This window comes from Leuresthes tenuis, unplaced genomic scaffold, assembly GCF_036924035.1.
Source record: "Leuresthes tenuis unplaced genomic scaffold, fLeuTen1.0.hap1 SCAF_10, whole genome shotgun sequence".
NCBI lineage: Eukaryota > Metazoa > Chordata > Actinopteri > Atheriniformes > Atherinopsidae > Leuresthes > Leuresthes tenuis.
The window spans coordinates 28112236-28138548 of record NW_027325364.1 but is presented as its reverse complement, the minus strand read 5'-3'; the positions used below and the strand labels follow the sequence as shown (position 1 = coordinate 28138548).

The window sequence follows — 26313 nt, the reverse complement described above, 5'->3', positions numbered from 1 at the left end:
ATTTTCTTTCATGTTTTCTAGCAATTATTGATGGACATTTAGACCTTCTTGCAGCTGAACACCACCTCTCCCGATTTTGATTATGTATGGACCGGCATTTTTACCTTTTCTAACACATTTTTCAGCAATTATGGTTGGAGATTCACACCTACTCACAGCCGAACAACTCCGCTACCGCATTTGATGGTGTATAGTCGGGCATTCTCACCCTTTCTCATAAGCTTTTTGCAAATTATGATCTGACATTCACACCTACTTGCAGTCGAACAGCTCTGCTCCCGCTTTTGATTATGTATGGTTGGATATTCGAACCTTTTCTTAACTGCTTTTTACAAACTTTGGTTGGACGTTCACACCTTCTTGTAGCCGAACACATGCACTCCTGCTTTTGATGATGTATGGTTGGGCATTCGCACCTTTTTTTTACCCATTTTTCAGGTATTATGGGTGGACATTCACACCTTCTTGCAGCTGAACACCTCCTCTCCCACTTATGATCATGTGTGGTTTGATTTTCGAAAATTTTCTTTCATGTTTTCTAGCAATTATTGATGGACATTTAGACCTTCTTGCAGCTGAACACCACCTCTCCCGATTTTGATTATGTATGGACCGGCATTTTTACCTTTTCTAACACATTTTTCAGCAATTATGGTTGGAGATTCACACCTACTCACAGCCGAACAACTCCGCTACCGCATTTGATGGTGTATAGTCGGGCATTCTCACCCATTCTCATCAGCTTTTTGCAAATTATGATCTGACATTCACACCTACTTCCAGTCGAACAGCTCTGCTCCCGCTTTTGATTATGTTTGGTTACATATTCGAACCTTTTCTTACCCGCTTTTTACAAACCAAGGTCGGACGTTCACACCTTCTCTTAGCTGAACAACTCCGCTCCCTCTTTTGATTGTGTACAGTCGGGTAATTTAACCTTTTCTTACCCGCTTTTTACCATCTATGGTCGGACATTCACACCGTCTTACAGCGGAACACCTCCGCTCCCTCTTTTGATGATGTATGGTTAGGCATTCGCACCTTTTCTTACCCATTTTTCAGTAATTATGGGTAGACATTCACACCTTCTTGCAGCTGAACACCTCCTCTCCCGCTTATGATCATGTGCAGTTTGATATTCGAAAATTTTCTTTCCTGTTTTCTAGCAATTATTGATGGACATTCAGACCGTCTTGCAGCTGAACACCTCCGCTCCCACTTTTGATGGTGTATAGTCGGGCTTTCGAGCCTTTTCTTCCCCGGTTTTTACAAATTATGGTTGGACATTCAGACCTTCTTGCAGCCGAAAACCTCCACTCCCTTTTTTGATAATACATTGTCGGGCATTCGCACCTTTTCTTACCCGCTTTTTACAAACCATGGTCGGACTTTCACACCTTTTAGTAGCCGAACAACTCCGCTCCCGCTATTGATTGTGTACAGTCGGGTATTTTAACCTTTTCTTACCCGCTTTTTACCAACTATGGTTGGACATTCACACCTTCTTACAGCAGAACACCTCCGCTCCCTGTTTTGATTATGTATGGTTTGACATTCGCACCTTCTCTCACCCGCCTTTTACTATGGTCGGCCATTCACAGCTTCCTCTCCACCATACTTGTATGGTGGGATATTCACACCCACTTGCATCCGAAGACCTCCGCCCCCACTTTTGTTGATATTTAGTCGGTCATTCGCACCTTACCCGCTTTTGGCAAACTTTTGGCCTTCTTGCAGCCAAACACCTCTGATCTCGCTTTTGATGATGTAAGGTTGGGCATTCAGACCTTGCTTCACCTGCTTTTCACCAAATATAGTCGGACATTCACACCTTCTTGCAGCCGAACACTTCCGCTTTTAGTGTTCTATGAGGCATTCACATATTTTTTTTCACCGTATTTTATAGATTATGGTTGGAAATTCTCACCCACTCTCATCCGAAGACCTCTCCTCCCACTTTTGTTAATATATAGTCGGGCATTCGAACCTTTTCTTACCCGCTTTTTACAAATTATGGTCGAACATTCACACCTACTTGCAGCTGAATACTTCCGCTCCACCTTTTAGGTATGTATGGTTGGCATTTGCACCTCTTTTTTTACTGATTGCTGAAGATTAAGTTGTTCTTTCTCAAACTACAAATTTTTTTTAATTGTTGAAACTTGATTTGAAGTGGATAAATAAGGAGGACAAACAGTTTTAAGTCAGGCTGATAGAAGGAATTAATTTTATAGCAAAATCTGTATTTCGTCATATGTCGAGAGATGCTTATTGCTGAAGAAGTTCTTTCTCATTCTACAAAGTACAACGTTGTTTATCGTTGAAACTTGATTAGACATGAATAAATATGAAGGACAAGGCAGTCTTAACTTGGTTTGAGTTAATGAATTTGTTTTATAGGAGAATCCGAATTCGTGCATAACTCATAAAATAGAGCTTATTTTCGGATTCCTGAAGAATGAGTCTGGTTCTTTCTCATAATACAAAGTTTGTTGTTTATTGTTGAAACTTCATCAGAAGTGAAGAAATAAATGAATGCCTATCAACAAATGTGGGATCTAAACTCTAGTGCTTCCTCTAAAATAATTTCCTTTCTCAATTTAGAAATGTGTGTGTGTAAGTCACAACACCCGTGACACCAAAACGGCTTTCTTTTCTCTACACTCTGCACTATGAGCACACACACCAAATCAGAAAGGCTTTTCTCTCTCTTTTCTACATTATGGACTGTGGGGACACAAAACCGCTCTCTCTTTTTTTTTTTATCGTGTGCCAGGGCGTTGTCTCACGTATTAGATTGTGCTTAAGATACGAATGGGTTTATCAGTCACATCAAAATCCATACATACTGATCCTCCCGTAATAAAATGGTCGGATCTTATCAAACACACTTTGTTTCTTGTGACAATCAAGTCAGCGAAACAGCGTATACACGTCAAGACACTGAATCAAGTTTGCCACAAGAACTCATAAGTTTGGCAGTATTGCTCTGCCGTCAGCAATCATACATCCATTTTATTTTCGTGAGACATGTGCAGGCACCTGTTCATCTACTGTTCTATCACTATGAATTAGTTTATCTATTATCAATAAGGATACTTCTACAACTACTCTATCAAAGTATGTCCGGACTTCTTACGTTGTCAGTTGCTATATATGAATAAGTGGGTAGCTACTGACAAGCATTAAGCATGTCACACAGCCCAAACATATAACATTTCAGGACACACCACACAGTTAACAACCACAGTGAAGCGTGTCAAAGCCCAAACATGTAACATTCAACAGGACACTTACACAACACATTCAAATCAAACAGTCAGACAACATACAAGAACATATACCCCAGCCGGCATTGCTCCCTGCCTATTTTCCTACAGCTCACTATGTGTGCGCACACCTTTATTCACAAACTCTTCAACTTATACTCTTTTACCGAAGCTGCTACAGCTCGATTGGCCGAATACCGAATAATCCTAATTCGGTGAATTTGACATCTGCCTTACATGTAACAGATTAGCGGTTTAGCAGTTTTAATTTAGTTTGAGTGAAGGAATTCATTTTATAGCAAAATCCGAAATCGTGAAGAACTCATGAAAGTAAGCTTATTCTCGGATTCCTGAAACTTTAGATTTGCTATTTCTTTTACTGCAAAGTACAACGTTGTTTTTTTTCTTTAAATCTTTCAAGACATGGTAAATATGAAGGACAAAGCAGTTTTAACATAGTTTGAGTGAAGGAATTCATTTTATTGTTAAAATCCCAAGAGTCTGCTGAGAAAAGAGAGTGAATGCGAAGTAGACTTTAACACGGCTCTGGGAGCGAGCCGAGTGCGGGCTAACTGGGAGAATTGCTTGAAAGAAACGCGACACCGAATGAGCGGTCAGAACAAAGCCTCAATACGGTGTTCCCGTGGTGTTTTTGTTGCTGCCTTGTCTTTTGCACAGAGTAAAAGACAAGGCAGCCATCGAATAGGGCCCGATTGTTCCTACTTGGTCAGCCGAGGAGCAAGGGGGGGGGGGGGGGGGGGGGGGGGAAAGCAAGCGTCTCAACAAAGCAAAGCTCACCATGGGGAAGGTGGCTATGCCAACTGGCCTGATGACCTGCTCCCGCAGTGACGGATAATCGTACTCTGGTTTCTCTTCATAACGTACAAGTCTTTCGCCTTTTACTAAAGACTTCATTACGGTGAAAAAAAATATGTGAATGCCTCATAGAACACTAAAAGCGGAAATGTTGTAGTTTGAGAAAAAACAACTTAATCTTAAGCAATCAGTAGGGTAAGAAAGGGTAAGAAAAGGTGCAAATGCCAACCATACATCACTAAAAGGTGGAGCGGAAGTATTCGGCTGCAAGTAGGTGCGAATGCCTGACAATGTATGATCAAAAGAGGGAGCGGAGGTTTTCGGCTGCAAGGTCTGAATGTCCAACCATAATTTGTAAAAACCGGGGAAGAAAAGGCTCGAAAGCCCGACTTTACACCATCAAAAGCGGGAGCAGAGGTGTTCGGCTGCAAGTAGGTGTGAATGTTCGACCATAATTTGTAAAAAGCGAGTAAGAAAAGGTTCGAATGCCCGACTATATATTAACCAAAGTAGGAGGAGAGGTCTTCGGATAAGAGTGGGTGAGAATTTACAACCATAATCTATAAAATGCGGTGAAAAAAAAGGTGTGAATACCCCATAGCACACTAAAAGGTAGAGCGGAAGTTTTCGGCTGCAAGAAGGTGTGAATGTCTGACCATAGTTTGTAAAAAGCGGGTAAGAAAAGGTTCGAATGCCCGAACAAACACCATCAAAGGAGGGAGCGGAGGTGTTCCGCTGTAAGAAGGTGTGAATGTCCGACCATAGTTGGCAAAAAGCAGGTAAGAAAAGGTTAAAATACCCGACTGTACACAATCAATAGCGGGAGCGGAGTTGTTCGGCTACAAGAAGGTGTGAAAGTCCGACCATGGTTTGTAAAAAGCGGGTAAGAAAAGGTTCGAATGCCCGAATATATACCATCAAAAGCGGAAGCGGAGGTGTTCGGCTGCAAGAAGGTGTGAACGTCCGACCAAAGTTTGTAAAAAGCAGTGAAGAAAAGTTTCGAATATCCAACCAAACATAATCAAAAGCGGTAGCAGAGCTGTTCGACTGCAAGTAGGTGTGAATGTCAGATCATAATTTGCAAAAAGCTGATGAGAAAGGGTGAGAATGCCCGACTATACACCATCAAATGCGGGAGCGGAAGTGTTCGGCTGTGAGTAGGTGTGAATGTCAAACCATAATTGCTGAAAAATGTCTTAGAAAAGACTAGAATGCCGGACCATACATCATCAAAAGCGGGAGAAGTGGTGTTCGGCTGCAAGTAGGTGTGAATGTCCAGCCATAATTACTCACAAACCGGTAAGAAAAGGTAGTATTGCCAGACCATACATTATCAAAACAGGGAGCGGAGGTGGTTCAGCTGCAAGGTGTGAATGTCTGACTAAAGTTTATAAAAAGCGGGTAAGACAAGGTGCGAATGCCTGACAATGTATGATCAAATGAGGGAGCGGAGGTTTTCGGCTGCAAGGTCTGAATGTACAACCATAATTCGTAAAAACCGGGGAAGAAAAGGCTCGAAAGTCCGACTATACACCATCAAAAGCGGGAGCGGAGGTGTTCGGCTGCAAGTAGGTGTGAATGTTCAACCATAATTTGTAAAAAGCGGGTAAGAAAAGGTTTGAATGCCCGACTATATATTAACAAAAGCAGGAGGAGAGGTCTTCGGATAAGAGTGGGTGAGAATTTCCAACCATAATCAATAAAATGCGGTGAAAAAAAAGGTGTGAATACCCCATAGAACACTAAAAGGTGGAGCAGAAGTGTTCGGCTGCAAGAAGGTGTGACTGTTCGACTATATTTGGTGAAAAGCAGGTGAAGCAAGGTCTGAATGCCCAACCTTACATCATCAAAAACGAGATCAGAGGTGTTTGGCTGCAAGAAGGCCATAGTTTGCCAAAAGCGGGTAAGCTGCGAATGACCGACTAAATATCAACAAAAGTGGGGGCGGAGGTCTTCGGATGCAAGTGGGTGTGAATATCCCACCATACAAGTATGGTGGAGAGGAAGCTGTGAATGGCCGACCATAGTAAAAAGCGGGTGAGAAAAGGTGCGAATGTCCAATCATACATGATCAAAAGAGGGAGCGGAGGTGTTCCGCTGTAAGACGGTGTGAATGTCCAACAATAGTTGGTAAAAAGCGGGTAAGAAAAGGTTAAAATACCCGACTGTACACAATCAATAGCGGGAGCGGAGTTGTTCGGCTACAAGAAGGTGTGAAAGTCCGACCATGGTTTGTAAAAAGCGGGTAAGAAAAGGTGCGAATGCCCGACAATGTATGATCAAAAGAGGGAGTGGAGGTTTTCGGCTGCAAGAAGGTCTGAATGTCCAACCATAATTTGTAAAAACCGGGGAAGAAAAGGCTCGAAAGCCCGACTATACACCATCAAAAGTGGGAGCGGAGGTGTTCAGCTTCAAGACGGTCTGAATGTCCATCAATAATTGCTAGAAAACATGAAAGAAAATTTTCGAATATCAAACTGCACATGATCATAAGCAGGAGAGGAGGTGTTCAGCTGCAAGAAGGTGTTAATGTCTACCCATAATTACTGAAAAATGGGTAAGAAAAGGTGCGAATGCCTAACCATACATCATCAAAAGAGGGAGCGGAGGTGTTCCGCTGTAAGACGGTGTGAATGTCCGACCATAGATGGTAAAAAGCGGGTAAGAAAAGGTTAAATTACCCGACTGTACACAATCAAAAGAGGGAGCGGAGTTGTTAAGCTAAGAGAAGGTGTGAAAGTCCGACCTTGGTTTGTAAAAAGCGGGTAAAAAAAGGTTCGTATGCCCGAATATACACCATCAAAAGCGGAAGCGGAGGTGTTCGGCTGCAAGATATTGTGAACGTCCGACCAAAGTTTGTAAAAAGCAGTTAAGAAAAGGTTCGAATATCTAACCAAACATAAGAATGAGTCTTTTCCGCTGTAGAATGCCCGACTATAGACCATCAAATGCGGGAGCGGAGGTGTTCGGCTCTGAGTAGGTGTGAATGTCCGACCATAATTGCTGAAGAATGTGTTAGAAAAGGTAAGAATGCTGGACCATACATCATCAAAAGAGGTAGAGGTGGTGTTCGGCTGCAAAAAGGTGTGACTGTTCGACTAAAGTTTGTAAAAAGTGGGTAAGACAAGGTGCGAATGCCTGACAATGTATGATCAAAAGCGGGAGCGGAGGTGTTCAGCTGCAAGAAGGTCTACATGTCCATCAATAATTGCTAGAAAACATGAAAGAAACTTTTCGAAAATCAAACCGCACATGATCATAAATGGGATAGGAGGTGTTCAGCTGCAAGGTGTGAATGTCCACCCATAATTCCTGAAAAATAGGCAAAAAAAAGGTGTGAATGCCCAACCATACATCATAAAAAGCAGGAGTGGAAGTGTTCGGCTACAAGAAGGTGTGAACGTCCAACCAAAATATGTAAAAAGAAGTTAAGAAAAGGTTCGAATATCCAACCAAACATAATCAAAAGCGGGAGCAGAGCTGTTCGACTGCAAGTAGGTGTGAATGTCAGATCATAATTTGCAAAAAGCTGATGAGAAAGGGTGAGAATGCCCGACTATACATCATCAAATGCGGGAGCGGAGTTGTTCGGCTGTGAGTAGGTGTGAATCTCCGACCATAATTGCTGAAAAATGTGTTAGAAAAGGTAAAAATGCCGGTCCATACATCATCAAAAGCGAGAGAGGTTGTGTTCGGCTGCAAGTAGGTGTGAATGTCCAGCCATAATTACTCACAAACGGGTAAGAAAAGGTAGTATTGCCAGACCATATATGATCAAAACAGGGAGCGGAGGTGGTTCAGCTGCAAGAAGGTTTGAATTCTGATGTGACTGATAAACCCATTCGTATCTTAAGCATAATCTAATACATGAGACAACGCCCTGGCACACGATAAAAAAAAAAAAAGAGAGAGAGCGGTTTTGTGTCCCCACAGTCCATAATGTAGAAAAGAGAGAAAAAAGCCTTTCTGATTTGGTGTGTTCTCATAGTGCAGAGTGTAGAGAAAAGAAAGCCGTTTTGGTGTCACGGGTGTTGTGACTTACACACACACATTTCTAAATTGAGAAAGGAAATTATTTTAGAGGAAGCACTAGAGTTTAGATCCCAGATTTGTTGATAGGCATTCATTTATTTCTTCACTTCTGATGAAGTTTCAACAATAAACAACAAACTTTGTATTATGAGAAAGAACCAGAATCATTCTTCAGGAAACCGAAAATAAGCTCTATTTTATGAGTTATGCACGAATTCGGATTCTCCTATAAAACGAATTCCTTAACTCAAACCAAGTTAAGACTGCTTTGTCCTTCATATTTATTCATGTCTAATCAAGTTTCAACGATAAACAACGTTGTACTTTGTAGAATGAGAAAGAACTTCTTCAGCAATAAGCATCTCTCGACATATGACGAAGTACAGATTTCGCTATAAAATTAATTCCTTCTATCAGCCTGACTTAAAACTGTTTGTTCTCCTTATTTATCCACTTCAAATCAAGTTTCAACAAATAAAAAAATGTTGTAGTTTGAGAAAGTACAACTTAATCTTCAGAAATCAGTATAAAAAGAGGTGCAAATGCCAACCATACATACCTAAAAGGTGGAGCGGAAGTATTCAGCTGCAAGTAGGTGTGAATGTTCGACTATAATTTGTAAAAAGCGGGTAAGAAAAGGTTCGAATGCCCGACTATATATTAACAAAAGCTGGAGGAGAGGTCTTCGGATGAGAGTGGGTGAGAATTTCCAACCATAATCTATAAAATACGGTGAAAAAAAATATGTGAATGCCTCATAGAACACTAAAAGCGGAAGTGTTCGGCTGCAAGAAGGTGTGAATGTCCGACTATATTTGGTGAAAAGCAGGTGAAGCAAGGTCTGAATGCCCAACCTTACATCATCAAAAGCGAGATCAGAGGTGTTTGGCTGCAAGAAGGCCATAGTTTTCCAAAAGCGGGTAAGGTGCGAATGTCCGACTAAATATCAACAAAATTTGGGGCGGAGGTCGTCGGATGCAAGTGGGTGTGAATATTCCACCATACAAGTATGGTGGAGAGGAAGCTGTGAATAGCCGACCATAGTTTGGAAAAAGCGGGTAAGAAAAGGTTTGAATGCCCGAACATACACCATCAAAAGAGGGAGCGGAGGTGTTCCGCTGTACGAAGGTGTGAATGTCCGACCATAGTTGGTAAAAAGCGGGTAAGAAAAGGTTAAAATACCCGACTGTACACAATCAATAGCGGGAGCGGATGTGTTCGGCTACAAGAAGGTGTGAAAGTCCGACCATGGTTTGTAAAAACCGGGAAGAAAAGGCTCGAAAGCCCGACTATACACCATCAAAAAGAAGGTTTGAATGTCCATCAATAATTGCTTTAAAACAAGAAAGTAAATTTTCGAATATCAAACCGCACATGATCATAAGCGGGAGAGGAGGTGTTCGGCTGCAAGAAGGTGTGAATGTCCACCCATAATTCATGAAAAATGGGTAAAAAAAAAGGTGCGAATGCCTAACAATACATTATCAAAAGCAGGTGTGAATGTCAGATCATAATTTGTAAAAAGCTGATGAGAAAGGGTGAGAATGCCCGACTATACACCATCAAATGCGGGAGCGGAGGTGTTCGGCTCTGAGTAGGTGTGAATGTCCGACCATAATTGCTGAAGAATGTGTTAGAAAAGGTAAGAATGCTGGACCATACATCATCAAAAGCGGGAGAGGTGGTGTTCGGCTGCAAAAAGGTGTGACTGTTCGACTAAAGTTTGTAAAAAGTGGGTAAGACAAGGTGCGAATGCCTGACAATGTATGATCAAAAGCGGGAGCGGAGGTGTTCAGCTGCAAGAAGGTCTACATGTCCATCACGAATTGCTAGAAAACATGAAAGAAACTTTTCGAAAATCAAACCGCACATGATCAAGAGTGGGATAGGAGGTGTTCAGCTGCAAGGTGTGAATGTCCACCCATAATTCCTGAAAAATGGGCAAAAAAAAGGTGTGAATGCCCAACCATACATCATCAAAAGCAGGAGTGGAAGTGTTCGGCTACAAGAAGGTGTGAACGTCCAACCAAAATATGTAAAAAGAAGTTAAGAAAAGGTTCGAATATCCAACCAAACATAATCAAAAGCGGGAGCAGAGCTGTTCGACTGCAAGTAGGTGTGAATGTCAGATCATAATTTGCAAAAAGCTGATGAGAAAGGGTGAGAATGCCCGACTATACACCATCAAATGCGGGAGCGGAGTTGTTCGGCTGTGAGTAGGTGTGAATCTCCGACCATAATTGCTGAAAAATGTGTTAGAAAAGGTAAGAATGCCGGTCCATACATCATCAAAAGCGAGAGAGGTTGTGTTCGGCTGCAAGTAGGTGTGAATGTCCAGCCATAATTACTCACAAACGGGTAAGAAAAGGTAGTATTGCCAGACCATATATGATCAAAACAGGGAGCGGAGGTGGTTCAGCTGCAAGAAGGTTTGAATGTCCGACTAAAGTTCAAATATATTAACAAAAGCGGGAGGAGAGGTCTTCGGATGAGAGTGGTTGAAAATTTCCGAACATAATGTATGAAATGCGGTGAAAAAAAGGTTTGATAAAACACTAAAAGGTGGAGCGGAAGTGTTCGGCTGCAAGAAGGTGTGAATGTCCGACTATATTTGGTGAAAAGCAGGTGAAGCAAGGTCTGAATGCCCAACCTTACATTATCAAAAGCGAGATCAGAGGTGTTTGGCTGCAAGAAGGCCATAGTTTGCCAAAAGCGGGTAAGGTGCGAATGTCCGACTAAATATCAACAAAATTTGGGGCGGAGGTCTTCGGATGCAAGTGGGTGTGAATATCCCACCATACAAGTATGGTGGAGAGGAAGCTGTGAATAGCCGACCATAGTTTGGAAAAAGCGGGTAAGAAAAGGTTTGAATGCCCGAACATACACCATCAAAAGAGGGAGCGGAGGTGTTCCGCTGTACGAAGGTGTGAATGTCCGACCATACTTGGTAAAAAGCGGGTAAGAAAAGGTTAAAATACCCGACTGTACACAATCAATAGCGGGAGCGGATGTGTTCGGCTACAAGAAGATGTGAAAGTCCGACCATGGTTTGTAAAAAGCTTGTAAGAAAAGGTGCGAATGTCCGACAATGTATGATCAAAAGAGAGAGCGGAGGTTTTCGGATACAAGAAGGTTTGAATGTCCCACCATAGTTTGTAAAAAGCGGGTAAGAAAAGGTTCGAATGCCCGACTATACACCATCAAAAGCGGGAGCAGAGGTGTTCCGCTGTAAGACGGTGTGAATTTCCGACCATAGTTGGTAAAAAGCGGGTAAGAAAAGGTTAAAATACCCGACTGTACACAATCAATAGCGGGAGCGGAGTTGTTCGGCTACAAGAAGGTGTGAAAGTCCGACCATGGTTTGTAAAAACCGTGAAGAAAAGGCTCGAAAGCCCGACTATACACCATCAATAAGAAGGTTTGAATGTCCATCAATAATTGCTTTAAAACAAGAAAGTAAATTTTCGAATATCAAACCGCACATGATCATAAGCGGGAGAGGAGGTGTTCGGCTGCAAGAAGGTGTGAATGTCCACCCATAATTCATGAAAAATGGGTAAAAAAAAAGGTGCGAATGCCTAACAATACATTATCAAAAGCAGGTGTGAATGTCAGATCATAATTTGTAAAAAGCTGATGAGAAAGGGTGAGAATGCCCGACTATACACCATCAAATGCGGGAGCGGAGGTGTTCGGCTCTGAGTAGGTGTGAATGTCCGACCATAATTGCTGAAGAATGTGTTAGAAAAGGTAAGAATGCTGGACCATACATCATCAAAAGCGGGAGAGGTGGTGTTCGGCTGCAAAAAGGTGTGACTGTTCGACTAAAGTTTGTAAAAAGTGGGTAAGACAAGGTGCGAATGCCTGACAATGTATGATCAAAAGCGGGAGCGGAGGTGTTCAGCTGCAAGAAGGTCTACATGTCCATCAAGAATTGCTAGAAAACATGAAAGAAACTTTTCGAAAATCAAACCGCACATGATCATAAGTGGGATAGGAGGTGTTCAGCTGCAAGGTGTGAATGTCCACCCATAATTCCTGAAAAATGGGCAAAAAAAAGGTGTGAATGCCCAACCATACATCATCAAAAGCAGGAGTGGAAGTGTTCGGCTACAAGAAGGTGTGAACGTCCAACCAAAATATGTAAAAAGAAGTTAAGAAAAGGTTCGAATATCCAACCAAACATAATCAAAAGCGGGAGCAGAGCTGTTCGACTGCAAGTAGGTGTGAATGTCAGATCATAATTTGCAAAAAGCTGATGAGAAAGGGTGAGAATGCCCGACTATACACCATCAAATGCGGGAGCGGAGTTGTTCGGCTGTGAGTAGGTGTGAATCTCCGACCATAATTGCTGAAAAATGTGTTAGAAAAGGTAAGAATGCCGGTCCATACATCATCAAAAGCGAGAGAGGTTGTGTTCGGCTGCAAGTAGGTGTGAATGTCCAGCCATAATTACTCACAAACGGGTAAGAAAAGGTAGTATTGCCAGACCATATATGATCAAAACAGGGAGCGGAGGTGGTTCAGCTGCAAGAAGGTTTGAATGTCCGACTAAAGTTCAAATATATTAACAAAAGCGGGAGGAGAGGTCTTCGGATGAGAGTGGTTGAAAATTTCCGAACATAATGTATGAAATGCGGTGAAAAAAAGGTTTGATAAAACACTAAAAGGTGGAGCGGAAGTGTTCGGCTGCAAGAAGGTGTGAATGTCCGACTATATTTGGTGAAAAGCAGGTGAAGCAAGGTCTGAATGCCCAACCTTACATTATCAAAAGCGAGATCAGAGGTGTTTGGCTGCAAGAAGGCCATAGTTTGCCAAAAGCGGGTAAGGTGCGAATGTCCGACTAAATATCAACAAAATTTGGGGCGGAGGTCTTCGGATGCAAGTGGGTGTGAATATCCCACCATACAAGTATGGTGGAGAGGAAAATGTGAATAGCCGACCATAGTTTGGAAAAAGCGGGTAAGAAAAGGTTTGAATGCCCGAACATACACCATCAAAAGAGGGAGCGGAGGTGTTCCGCTGTACGAAGGTGTGAATGTCCGACCATACTTGGTAAAAAGCGGGTAAGAAAAGGTTAAAATACCCGACTGTACACAATCAATAGCGGGAGCGGATGTGTTCGGCTACAAGAAGATGTGAAAGTCCGACCATGGTTTGTAAAAAGCGGGTAAGAAAAGGTGCGAATGTCCGACAATGTATGATCAAAAGAGAGAGCGGAGGTTTTCGGATACAAGAAGGTTTGAATGTCCCACCATAGTTTGTAAAAAGCGGGTAAGAAAAGGTTCGAATGCCCGACTATACACCATCAAAAGCGGGAGCAGAGGTGTTCCGCTGTAAGACGGTGTGAATTTCCGACCATAGTTGGTAAAAAGCGGGTAAGAAAAGGTTAAAATACCCGACTGTACACAATCAATAGCGGGAGCGGAGTTGTTCGGCTACAAGAAGGTGTGAAAGTCCGACCATGGTTTGTAAAAACCGTGAAGAAAAGGCTCGAAAGCCCGACTATACACCATCAATAAGAAGGTTTGAATGTCCATCAATAATTGCTTTAAAACAAGAAAGTAAATTTTCGAATATCAAACCGCACATGATCATAAGCGGGAGAGGAGGTGTTCGGCTGCAAGAAGGTGTGAATGTCCACCCATAATTCATGAAAAATGGGTAAAAAAAAAGGTGCGAATGCCTAACAATACATTATCAAAAGCAGGTGTGAATGTCAGATCATAATTTGTAAAAAGCTGATGAGAAAGGGTGAGAATGCCCGACTATACACCTTCAAATGCGGGAGCGGAGGTGTTCGGCTCTGAGTAGGTGTGAATGTCCGACCATAATTGCTGAAGAATGTGTTAGAAAAGGTAAGAATGCTGGACCATACATCATCAAAAGCGGGAGAGGTGGTGTTCGGCTGCAAAAAGGTTTGACTGTTCGACTAAAGTTTGTAAAAAGAGGGTAAGACAAGGTGCGAATGCCTGACAATGTATGATCAAAAGCGGGAGCGGAGGTGTTCAGCTGCAAGGTCTACATGTCCATCAATAATTGCTAGAAAACATGAAAGAAACTTTTCGAAAATCAAACCGCACATGATCATAAGTGGGATAGGAGGTGTTCAGCTGCAAGGTGTGAATGTCCACCCATAATTCCTGAAAAATGGGCAAAAAAAAGGTGTGAATGCCCAACCATACATCATCAAAAGCAGGAGTGGAAGTGTTCGGCTACAAGAAGGTGTGAACGTCCAACCAAAATATGTAAAAAGAAGTTAAGAAAAGGTTCGAATATCCAACCAAACATAATCAAAAGCGGGAGCAGAGCTGTTCGACTGCAAGTAGGTGTGAATGTCAGATCATAATTTGCAAAAAGCTGATGAGAAAGGGTGAGAATGCCCGACTATACACCATCAAATGCGGGAGCGGAGTTGTTCGGCTGTGAGTAGGTGTGAATCTCCGACCATAATTGCTGAAAAATGTGTTAGAAAAGGTAAGAATGCCGGTCCATACATCATCAAAAGCGAGAGAGGTTGTGTTCGGCTGCAAGTAGGTGTGAATGTCCAGCCATAATTACTCACAAACGGGTAAGAAAAGGTAGTATTGCCAGACCATATATGATCAAAACAGGGAGCGGAGGTGGTTCAGCTGCAAGAAGGTTTGAATGTCCGACTAAAGTTCAAATATATTAACAAAAGCGGGAGGAGAGGTCTTCGGATGAGAGTGGTTGAAAATTTCCGACCAAATGTATAAAATGCGGTGAAAAAAAGGTGTGATAGAACACTAAAAGGTGGAGCGGAAGTGTTCGGCTGCAAGAAGGTGTGAATGTCCGACTATATTTGGTGAAAAGCAGGTGAAGCAAGGTCTGAATGCCCAACCTTACATCATCAAAAGCGAGATCAGAGGTGTTTGGCTGCAAGAAGGCCATAGTTTGCCAAAAGCGGGTAAGGTGCGAATGTCCGACTAAATATCAACAAAATTTGGGGCGGAGGTCTTCGGATGCAAGTGGGTGTGCATATCCCACCATAAAAGTATGGTGGAGAGGAAGCTGTGAATAGCCGACCATAGTTTGGAAAAAGCGGGTAAGAAAAGGTTTGAATGCCCGAACATACACCATCAAAAGAGGGAGCGGAGGTGTTCCGCTGTACGAAGGTGTGAATGTCCGACCATACTTGGTAAAAAGCGGGTAAGAAAAGGTTAAAATACCCGACTGTACACAATCAATAGCGGGAGCGGATGTGTTCGGCTACAAGAAGATGTGAAAGTCCGACCATGGTTTGTAAAAAGCGGGTAAGAAAAGGTGCGAATGTCCGACAATGTATGATCAAAAGAGAGAGCGGAGGTTTTCGGATACAAGAAGGTTTGAATGTCCCACCATAGTTTGTAAAAAGCGGGTAAGAAAAGGTTCGAATGCCCGACTATACACCATCAAAAGCGGGAGCAGAGGTGTTCCGCTGTAAGACGGTGTGAATGTCCGACCATAGTTGGTAAAAAGCGGGTAAGAAAAGGTTAAAATACCCGACTGTACACAATCAATAGCGGGAGCGGAGTTGTTCGGCTACAAGAAGGTGTGAAAGTCCGACCATGGTTTGTAAAAACCGGGAAGAAAAGGCTCGAAAGCCCGACTATACACCATCAAAAAGAAGGTTTGAATGTCCATCAATAATTGCTTTAAAACAAGAAAGTAAATTTTCGAATATCAAACCGCACATGATCATAAGCGGGAGAGGAGGTGTTCGGCTGCAAGAAGGTGTGAATGTCCACCCATAATTCATGAAAAATGGGTAAAAAAAAAGGTGCGAATGCCTAACAATACATTATCAAAAGCAGGTGTGAATGTCAGATCATAATTTGTAAAGAGCTGATGAGAAAGGGTGAGAATGCCCGACTATACACCATCAAATGCGGGAGCGGAGGTGTTCGGCTCTGAGTAGGTGTGAATGTCCGACCATAATTGCTGAAAAATGTGTTAGAAAAGGTAAGAATGCTGGACCATACATCATCAAATGCGGGAGAGGTGGTGTTCGGCTGCAAAAAGGTGTGACTGTTCGACTAAAGTTTGTAAAAAGAGGGTAAGACAAGGTGCGAATGCCTGACAATGTATGATCAAAAGCGGGAGCGGAGGTGTTCAGCTGCAAGAAGGTCTACATGTCCATCAATAATTGCTAGAAAACATGAAAGAAACTTTTCGAAAATCAAACCGCACATGATCATAAGTGGGATAGGAGGTGTTCAGCTGCAAGGTGTGAATGTCCACCCATAATTCCTGAAAAATGGGCAAAAAAAAGGTGTGAATGCCCAACCATACATCATCAAAAGCAGGAGTGGAAGTGTTCGGCTACAAGAAGGTGTGAACGTCCAACCAAAATATGTAAAAAGAAGTTAAGAAAAGGTTCGAATATCCAACCAAACATAATCAAAAGCGGGAGCAGAGCTGTTCGACTGCAAGTAGGTGTGAATGTCAGATCATAATTTGCAAAAAGCTGATGAGAAAGGGTGAGAATGCCCGACTATACATCATCAAATGCGGGAGCGGAGTTGTTCGGCTGTGAGTAGGTGTGAATCTCCGACCATAATTGCTGAAAAATGTGTTAGAAAAGGTAAAAATGCCGGTCCATACATCATCAAAAGCGAGAGAGGTTGTGTTCGACTGCAAGTAGGTGTGAATGTCCAGCCATAATTACTCACAAACGGGTAAGAAAAGGTAGTAGCCAGACCATATATGATCAAAACAGGGAGCGGAGGTGGTTCAGCTGCAAGAAGGTTTGAATGTCAAACTAAAGTTCAAATATATTAACAAAAGCGGAAGGAGAGGTCTTCGGATGAGAGTGGTTGAAAATTTCCAACCATAATGTATAAAATGCGGTGAAAAAAAAGGTGTGATAGAACACTAAAAGGTGGAGCGGAAGTATTCGGCTGCAAGAAGGTGTGAATGTCCGACTATATTTGGTGAAAAGCAGGTGAAGCAAGGTCTGAATGCCCAACCTTACATCATCAAAAGCAAGATCAGAGTTGTTTGGCTGCAAGAAGGCCATAGTTTGCCAAAAGCGGGTAAGGTGCGAATGTCCGACTAAATATCAACAAAATTTGGGGCGGAGGTCTTCGGATGCAAGTGGGTGTGAATATCCCACCATACAAGTATGGTGGAGAGGAAGCTGTGAATACCCGACCATAGTTTGGAAAAAGCGGGTAAGAAAAGGTTTGAATGCCCGAACATACACCATCAAAAGAGGGAGCGGAGGTGTTCCGCTGTACGAAGGTGTGAATGTCCAACCATACTTGGTAAAAAGCGGGTAAGAAAAGGTTAATATACCCGACTGTACACAATCAATAGCGGGAGCGGATGTGTTCGGCTACAAGAAGGTGTGACAGTCCGACCATGGTTTGTAAAAAGCGGGTAAGAAAAGGTGCGAATGTCCGACAATGTATGATCAAAAGAGAGAGCGGAGGTTTTCGGATACACGAAAGTTTGAATGTCCTACCATAGTTTGTAAATAGCGGGTAAGAAAAGGTTCGAATGCCCGACTATACACCATAAAAAGCGGGAGCGGAGGTGTTCCGCTGTAAGATGGTGTGAATGTCCGACCATAGTTGGTAAAAAGCGGGTAAGAAAAGGTTAAAATACCCGACTGTACAAAATCAATAGCGGGAGCGGAGTTGTTCAGCTACAAGAAGGTGTGAAAGTCCGACCATGGTTTGTAAAAAGCAGTTAAGAAAAGGTTCGAATATCCAACCAAACATAATCAAAAGCGGGAGCAGAGCTGTTCGACTGCAAGTAGGTGTGAATGTCTAGCCATAATTACTCACAAACGGGGGAAGAAAAGGTAGTATTGCCAGACCATACATGATCAAAACAGGGAGCGGAGGTTCAGCTGCAAGGTGTGAATGTCTGACTATAGTTTGTAAAAAGCGGGTAAGACAAGGTGCGAATGCCCGACAATGTATGATCAAAAGAGAATGCGGAGGTGTTCGGCTGCAAGGTCTGAATGTCCAACCATAATTTGTAAAAACCGGTTAAGAAAAGGCTTGAAAGCCCGACTATACATCATCAAAAGCGGGAGCGGAGGTGTTCAGCTGCAAGAAGGTGTGAATGTTCGACTAAAGTTTGTAAAAAGCTAGTAAGACAAGGAGCGATGTCCCGACATTGTATGATCAAAAGCGGGAACGGAGGTGTCCAGCTGTGAGTAGGTGTGAATGTCCGACCATAATTGCTGAAAAATGTGTTAGAAAAGGTAAGAATACTGGACCATACATCATCAAAAGCGGTAGAGGTGGTGTTCAGCTGCAAGAAGGTGTGAAAGTCCGACAATGGTTTGTAAAAAGCGGGTAATAAAAGGTTCGAATGCCCGAATATACATCATCAAAAGCGGAAGCGGAGGTGTTCGGATGCAAGAAGGTGTGAACGTCCGACCAATGTTTGTAAAAAGCAGTGAAAAGCGAGAAAAAGCTTTTCGTGAGTTCTGCATGATTTGGGATTTTGCTTATAAAATGCATTACTTCACTCAAACTATGTTAAAACTGATTTGTCCTTCATATTTACCATGTCTAGAAAGATTTAAACAAAAAAACAACGTTGTACTTTGCAGTAAAAGAAAGAGCAAATCTAAAGTTTCAGGAATCCGAGTATAAGCCTGCTTTCATGAGTTCTGCACGATTTCGGATTTTGCTATAAAATGAATTGCTTTGCTCAAACCAAGTTAAAACTGCTTTGTCCTTCCATATTCATCAATGTCTAGATCGACTTCAACAAAGAAAAACATTGGACTTTGCAGTAGAAGAAGTTGAAATCCATCTACACATTGATAAATATGAAGGACAAAGCAGTTCCCACTTGCCCATAAGAAAATAAGCTTATTCTCGGATTCCTGATCCTTCAGTTTTGCTCTTTCTTCTACTGCAAAATACAATGTTTTTCTTTGTTGAAGTCGATCTAGACATTGATAAATATGAATGAAAAAGCAGTTTTAACTTGGTTTGAGTGAATGAATTCATTTTATACATAAAATCCGAAATCGTGCAGAACTCATGAAAATAAGCTTATTCTCGGATTCCTAAAACTTTTGATTGGCTCTTTCTTTTACTGCAAAGTACAACGTTGTTTTTTTGTTCAAATCTATCGAGACATTGATAAATATGAAGGTAAAAGCCGTTTTAACATAGTTTGAGTGAAGGAATTGATTTTATAGATAAAATCCCAAATCATGCAGAACTCCTCAAAAGGGGCGTATGGCTTAATCACAAGTGTGGCTCTTTCTCATTCAGGGTAGTATGAGGAAGTTTATGCTTGAAATATATGTAGAAATGGGTACATATGAAGGACAAAGCAGTGTTAACTTAGTTTGAGTGAAGGAATTCATTTTATACATAAAATCCCAAATCATGCAGAACGTATGAAAAGAAGCTTATTCTCGGATTCCTGATCCTTCAGTTTTGCTCTTTCTTCTACTGCAAAATACAATGTTGTTCTTTGTTGAAGTTGATCTAGACATTGATAAATATGAAGGAAAAAGCAGTTTTAACTTGGTTTGAGTGAATGAATTCATTTTATACATAAAATCCGAAATCGTGCAGAACTCATGAAAATAAGCTTATTCACGGATTCCTAAAACTTTTGATTTGCTCTTTCTTTTATTGCAAAGTACAACGTTGTTTTTTTGTTTAAATCTATCGAGACATTGATAAATATGAAGGTAAAAGCCGTTTTAACATAGTTTGAGTGAAGGAATTAATTTTATAGATAAAATCCCAAACCATGCAGAAATCCTCAAAAGGGTCGTATGGCTTAATCACAAGTGTGGCTCTTTCTCATTCAGGGTAGTATGAGAAAGTTTATGCTTGAAATATATGTAGAAATGGGTACATATGAAGGACAAAGCAGTGTTAACTTAGTTTGCGTGAAGGAATTCATTTTATACATAAAATCCGAAATCGTGCAGAACTCATGAAAATAAGCTTATTCTCGGATTCCTAAAACTTTTGATTTGCACTTTCTTTTACTGCAAAGTACAACGTTGTTTTTTGTTGAAATCTATCTAGACATTGATAAACACCAGCCGAAACTCTGCTGCCGCTTTTGATAATTTATGGTTGGGCATTCTTACCTTTTCTTACCCGCTTTTTAAATATTATGATCTTACATTCACACCTACTTGCAGTCGAACACCTTCTCATCCACTTATGATCATGTGCGGTTGGGCTTTCGCACCTTTTCTTACCCATTTTTCAGTAATTATGGGTGGACATTCAGACCTTCTTGCAGCCGAAAACCTCCGCTCCTCTTTTGATCATACATTGTCGGGCATTCACACCTTGTCTTACCCGCTTTTTACAAACTTTAGTTGGACATTCAAACCTTCTTGCAGCTGAACCACCTCTACTCCCTGTTTTGATCATATATGGTCTGGCAATAGTACCTTTTCTTACCCGTTTTTGAGTAATTATGGCTGGACATTCACACCTACTTGCAGCCGAACACAACCTTTGATGATATATGGTCCGGCATTCTTACCTTTTCTAACACATTTTTCAGCAATTATGGTCGGACATTCACACCTACTCACAGACGAACACCTCCGCTCCCACATTTGATAGTGTATAGTCGGGCATTCTCACCTTTTCTCAACAGCTTTTTGCAAATTATGATCTGATATTCACACCTACTTGCAGTCGAACAGCTCTGCTCCCGCTTTTGATTATGTTTGGTTGGATATTCGAACATTTTCTTAACTGCTTTTTACAAACTTTGGTTGGACGTTCACACCGTCTTGCAGCCGAACACCTCCGCTTCCGCTTTTGATGGTATATAGTCGGGCATTCGAGCCTTTTCTTACCCGCCTATTACTTACTATGGTTGGACATTCAAACCTTCTTGTAGCCGAACACATCCGCTCCTGCTTTTGATGATGTATGATTTGGCATTCGCACCTTTTCTTACCCATTTTTCAGTAATTTTTGGTCGGACATTCAGACCTTCTTGCACCTGAACACCTCTGCACCCGCTTTTGATGGTGTATAGTCGGGCTTTCGAGCCTTTTCTTCCCCGATTTTTACAAATTGTGGTTGGACATTCAGACCTTGCAGCCGAAAACCTCCGCTCCCTCTTTTGATCATACATTGTCGGGCATTCGCCCCTTGTCTTACACGGTTCTTACAAACTTTAGTCAGACATTAACACCTTGCAGCTGAACCACCTCCATTCCCTGTTTTGATCATGTGTGGTCTGGAAATACTACCTTTTCTTCCCCCGTTTGTGAGTAATTATGGCTGGACATTCACACCTACTTGCAGCCGAAAAACCACCTCTCCCGCTGTTGATGATGTATTGTCCGGCATTCTAGTCTTTTCTATCACATTTTTCAGCAATTATGATCTGACATTCACACCTACTTGCAGTCGAACAGCTCTGCTCCCGCTTTTGATTATGTTCGGTTGGATATTCAAACCTTTTCTTAACTGCTTTTTACAAACTTTGGTCGGACATTCACACCTTCTTGCAGCCGAACACCTCTGCTTCCGCTTTTGATGGTATATATTCGGGTATTCGAACCTTCTCTTACCCGCTTTTTACAAACCATGGTTGGACTTTCATACCTTCTTGTAGCTGAACAACTCCACTCCTGCTTTTGATGATTTATGGTTGGACATTCGCATCTTTTCCTACCCATTTTTCAGTAACTATGGGTGGATATTCACACCTTCTTGCAGCTGAACACCTCCTCTCCCGCTAATGATCATGTGCAGTTTGATATTCGAAAATTTTCTTTCATGTTTTAAAGCAATTATTAATGGACATTCACACCTACTTGCAGCCGAACACCACCTCTCCCGCTTTTGATGATGTATGGACCGGCATTCTTACCTTTTCTAACACATTTTTCAGCAATTATGGTTGGAGAATCACACCTACTCACAGCCGAACAACTCCGCTACCGCATTTGATGGTGTATAGTCGGGATTTCTCACCCTTTCTCATCAGCTTTTTGCAAATTATTCTCTGACATTCACACCTACTTGCAGTCGAACAGCTCTGCTCCCGCTTTTGATTATGTTTGGTTGGATATTCAAACCTTTTCTTAACTGCTTTTTCACAAACTTTGGTCGGACGTTCACACCTTCTTGCAGCCGAACACCTACGCTTCCGGTTTTGATAGTGTATATTCGGGCATACGAACCTTTTCTTACCCGCTTTTTACAAACCATGGTCGGACTTTCACACCTTCTCTTAGCTGAACAACTCTGCTCCGTCTTTTGATTGTGTACAGTCGGGTATTTTAACCTTTTCTTACCCGCTTTTTACCAACTATGATCGGACATTCACACCGTCTTACAGCGGAACACCTCCGCTACCTCTTTTGATGGTGTATGTTCGGGCATTCGAACCTTTTCTTACGCGCTTTTTAAAACCAGGGTCGGACTTTCACACCTTTTAGTAGCCGAACAACTCCGCTCCCGCTATTGATTGTGTACAGTCGGATATTTTAACCTTTTCTTACCCGCTTTTTACCAACTATGGTCGGACATTCACACCTTCTTACAGCGGAACACCTCCGCTCCCTCTTTTGATGGTGTATAGTCGGGCTTTCGAACCTTTTCTTACCCGCTTTTTACAAACTATGGTCGGACATTCAAACCTTCTTGTAGCCGAACACATCCACTCGTGCATTTGATGATGTTTGGTTGGGAATTCGCAACTTTTCTTACCCATTTTTCAGTAATTATGGGTGGACATTCACACCTTCTTGCAGCTGAACACCTCCTCTCCCGCTTATTATCATGTGCGGTTTGATATTCGAAAATTCTCTTTCATGTTTTCTAGCAATTATTGATGGACATTCAGACCTTCTTGCAGCTGAACACCTCCGCTCCAGCTTTTGATGGTGTATAGTCGGGCTTTCGAGCCTTTTCTTCCCCGGTTTTTACAAATTATGGTTGGACATTCAGACCTTTCAGCCGAAAACCTCCGCTCCCTCTTTTGATCATACATTGTCGGGCATTCGCACCTTTTCTTACCCGCTTTTTATAAACCTTAGTCGGACATTAACACCTTCTTGCAGCTTAACCACCTCCGCTCCCTGTTTTGATCATGTATGGTCTGGCAATACTACCTTTTCTTACCCATTTGTGAGTAATTATTGCTGGACATTCACACCTACTTGCAGCCGAACACCACCTCTCCCGCTTTTGATGATGTATGGACCGGCATTCTTACCTTTTCTAACACATTTTTCAGCAATTATGGTTGGAGATTCACACCTACTCACAGCCGAACACCTCCGCTCCCGCATTTGATGGTGTATATTCGGGCATACGAACCTGTTCTTACCCGCTTTTTACAAACCATGGTCGGACTTTCACACCTTCTTGTAGCTGAACAACTCCGCTCCCTCTTTTGATTGTGTACAGTCGGGCATACAAACCTGTTCTTACCCGCTTTTTACAAACTATGGTCGGACATTCAAACCTTCTTGTAGCCGAACACATCCACTCTTGCTTTTGATGATGTATGGTTGGGCATTCGCACCTTTTCTTACCCATTTTTCAGTAATTATGGGTGGATATTCACACCTTCTTGCAGCGGAACACCTCGTCTCCCGCTTATGATTATGTGCGGTTTGATATTCGAAAATTTTCTTTCATGTTTTATAGCAATTATTGATGGACATTCATACCTTCTTGAAGCCGAACACATCCACTCCTGCTTTTGATGATATATGGTTGGGCATTCGAACCTACTTGTTGCCCGTTTTTCATTAATTATGGGTGGACATTCACACCTTGTCGCAGCCAAACACCTCCGCTCCCTGTTTTGATCATGTATGTTTTGACATTCGCACCTTTTCTCACCTGCTTTTTACTATTGTCGGCCAATCACAGCTTCCTCTCCACCATACTTGTATGGTAGGAAATTCTCACCCACTCTCATCCGAAGACCTCTCCTCCCGCTTTTGTTAATATTTAGTCGGGCATTCGAACCTTTTCTTACCCACTTTTTACAAATTATGGTCGAACATTCACACCTACTTGCAGCTGAATACTTCCGCTCCACCTTTTAGTCATGTATGGTTGGCATTTGCACCTTTTGTTACCCTCTTTTTATACTTATTGCTGAAGATTAAGTTGTTCTTTCTCAAACTAAATTTTTTTTTTAATTGTTGAAACTTGATTTGAAGTGGATAAATAAGGAGGACAAACAGTTTTAAGTTACGCTGATAGAAGAAATTAATTTTATAGCAAAATCTGTATTTCGTCATATGTCGAGAGATGCTTATTGCTGAAGAAGTTCTTTCTCATTCTACAAAGTACAACGTTGTTTATCGTTGAAACTTGATTAGACATGAATAAATATGAAGGACAAAGCAGTCTTAACTTGGTTTGAGTTAATTAATTCGTTTTATAGGAGAATCCGAATTCGTGCTTATTTTCGGATTCCTGAAGAATGAGTCTGGTTCTTTCTCATAATACAAAGTTTGTTGTTTATTGTTGAAACTTCATCAGAAGTGAAGAAATAAATGAATGCCTATCAACAAATGTGGGATCTAAACTCTACTGCTTCCTCTAAAATAATTTCTTTTCTCAATTCAGAAATGTGTGTGTGTAATGTGTGTTTTTTTTTTTGATTGTGTGCCAGGGCGTTGTCTCACGTATTAGATTATGCTTAAGATACGAATGGGTTTATCAGTCACATCAGAATCCATACATACTGATCCTCCCGTAATAAAATGGTCGGATCTTATCAAACACACTTTGTTTCTTGTGACAATCAAGTCAGCGAAACAGCGTATACACGTCAAGACACTGAATCAAGTTTGCCACAAGAACTCATAAGTTTGGCAGTATTGCTCTGCCGTCAGCAATCATACACCCATTTTATTTTCGTGAGACGTGCAGGCACCTGTTCATCTACTGTTCTATCACTATGAATTAGTTTATCTATTATCAATAAGGATACTTCTACAACTACTATCAAAGTATGTCCAGACTTCTTATGTTGTCAGTTGCTATATATGAATAAGTGGGTAGCTACTGACAAGCATTAAGCATGTCACACAGCCCAAACATATAACATTTCAGGACACACCACACAGTTAACAACCACAGTGAAGTGTCAAAGCCCAAACCTTCAACAGGACACTTACACAACACATTCAAATCAAACAGTCAGACAACATACAAGAACATATACCCCAGCCGGCATTGCTCCCTGCCTATTTTCCTACAGCTCACTATGTGTGCGCACACCTTTATTCACAAACTCTTCAACTTATACTCTTTTACCGAAGCTGCTACAGCTCGATTGGCCGAATACCCTTAGATCCTATTTCGGTGAATTTGACATCTGCCTTACATGTAACAGATTAGCGGTTTAGCAGTTTTAATTTAGTTTGAGTGAAGGAATTCATTTTATAGCAAAATCCGAAATCGTGAAGCACTCATGAAAGTAAGCTTATTCTCGGATTCCTGAAACTTTAGATTTGCTCTTTCTTTTACTGCAAAGTACAACGTTGTTTTTTTTGTTTAAATCTTTCTAGACATGGTAAATATGAACGACAAAGCAGTTTTAACATAGTTTGAGTGAAGGAATTCATTTTATAGATAAAATCCCAAGAGTCTGCAGAGAAAAGAGAGTGAATGCGAAGTAGACTTTAACACGGCTATGGGAGCGAGCCGAGTGCGGGCTAACCGGGAGAATTGCTTGAAAGAAACGCGACACCGAATGAGTGGTCAGAACAAAGCCTCAATACGGGATTCTCGTGGTGTTTTTGTTGCTGCCTTGTCTTTTGCACAGAGTAAAAGACAAGGCAGCCATCGAATAGATTGTTTCTACTTGGTCAGCCGAGGAGCAGGGGGGGGGGGCAAGCGTCTCAACCAAGCAAAGCTCACCAAGTAGGAACAATCGGGCCCTTTTCGATGGCTGCAACACCTGAAAGAGATATTGATGCGAGACCCGATCAAATGCTTTTTCAAAGTCTAAATTTAAGATGACAAGCCGGGTGTTTCTGTCTCTAGCGTAATCAATGATGTCTCGAATCAGTACGAGGCTGTCGGTGAGTTGTCTCCCTGAGATGGCACAAGCTTGGTCTGGGTGAATTACCTCCTCTAAAACAGAGGACATCCGTGTCGCTAAAACCTTGCTAAAAAGTTTACAGTCAAAGTTTAAAAGTGTGATGGGCCTCCAATTCTTTAGGTCAGTCTTATCATTTTTTTTATAAAGT

General features: G+C 41.8%; 1 pseudogene; it reads left to right on the top strand.

Annotated features, from left to right (window-relative positions):
- Nucleotides 1-4127: 4127 nt before the first annotated feature.
- On the top strand, nt 4128-4216 carry LOC140317455 (U5 spliceosomal RNA; annotated as a pseudogene).
- The last annotated feature ends 22097 nt before the right edge of the window (nt 4217-26313 follow it).